This window comes from Chaetura pelagica, unplaced genomic scaffold, assembly GCF_000747805.2.
Source record: "Chaetura pelagica isolate M959 unplaced genomic scaffold, ChaPel_1.0 scaffold137, whole genome shotgun sequence".
Classification (NCBI taxonomy): Eukaryota; Metazoa; Chordata; class Aves; order Apodiformes; family Apodidae; genus Chaetura; species Chaetura pelagica.
The window spans coordinates 1,348,544-1,350,174 of NW_009953947.1; positions in this window are offsets into that span (position 1 = coordinate 1,348,544).

The window sequence follows — 1,631 nt, forward strand, 5'->3', positions numbered from 1 at the left end:
AGACCCTGCTCCTAGAGGTAGCAAGACATTCCTAATATTTTTTGGAAAAGAAGACCATTTCTGTAATCTTTGTCCCACCAGTGAAAACCCTTTTCAGTACCTTCCAGTTCTCCTCCCATCTTCAGCTGCGCTTGCTTATGGATCTTTATTTCCAGTTTTGTGGGGTCTTGATTTTTCTGGGTTTTTTTGGTTGTGGTGTTTCTTGGTTTAGGTTTTGTGGTTTGTTTTGTTTTTTTCTTTTGTTTTGTTTTTTTTTGCTACCACTGGCCAGGTCTGCACAGCAAAGCAGGTGAAATTACTTGCAGGATACAGATTTTAGTCATTTCTCATTGCTTTCTTGCCCTCTGTATGTGCCTATTCCAACTCTGCATGGGGATGTTAAACAAGTAATTCTGGGAGAACATGAACTGAAGAACCCTAGTTTCCCACAGACTTATGCTGAGGCTGATAATGAGCTGTAATTGAAACTTTTTTCATTACCAAGACATTTATATGGTCTCTCAACCATGTGAATCACTGTTTAATAAGGGGCGAGTTCATGTTACAGCCTTTGGGACATTTACAGGATCTCTCAGCCCTACCCAGCTGCCTATTTTCATGAAATAACTTAATTATATTTGATATAGATTTGGGTGAAACTGCCCAACAGCTTCAAAAGTTATTGGAGAAGTGAAGGAGACACAGCCAAGCATGATCACATAAAGACCTGTTTCCATAGGAACCTAGAGGGAAAACAGCAATACAATTTGAGAAAAATTTCATTGCAGTCACTTTAATTGAAATTTTAAAAATATCTGACCAGCCTGTAACACACGTTACATTTCTCCTGCCTTCCCCCATTCAGTACCCAGGCTGCAGACTCTTGCCTTCACACATCCTGCACTCCTGTATCCTGCAGACATGAAAACTATGCTGCTTAAAGTCAAGAGGTGCTCTGCCTGTATTTTGTCAAACTCCCCTTCAGATGGAAACTATTTTTTTAGGCAAGGCAAGCTTCTCAGAGAGACATGCCAACTGCTACACTCCACTGCTCATGCATGTGTTAGGCATATGACAGAGCTAATTAAAGGGAGAGCCCAGAGGAGGAGAGGGTTATGGTACCACCTGCTCAACAAAAGGCATCCCAGTGTCTGAGCAAAGTTCTAGAGGCTGGAAATGTTGGTCTTTGGCCACTAAGGTAATTTGGGATTTAGGGCCAAGGAGCAGATGGCAATGTGAATGAGGGTGGTGACCATCTCGTGCGTGATAAGTAGATTTTATAGGAAAAAAACTGTCACCGCTCTCTTTGTTACACCCTCTTCAGGTATAAGACCCATCGGAGCTACCAGCTCCTGTGGCCACAGTAACCAGTACTGAAAATTATGCCCGAGTATAACTCAGTAAAACAGAATGAGAGACCTCCGAGTGGGGGTAAACCACTCTGCACACGTTGTAGCATCAAGATCCTCGAAGTAACCGCCTGTGGTTCGTACGTCTGCTCACAACTCCAAGCCTGTCTGTGGCTGGGTCCTTCCCGGCACCACAGCATCCCCTTGGTCTCTGCCGGGGGCAGGTTCCCAAAGCCCAGCAGGCCCCCGGGCGGCTGCCGGGCGGGACCAGCGGAACCGCTGCCGGGAGGTGCCTGAGGCGGC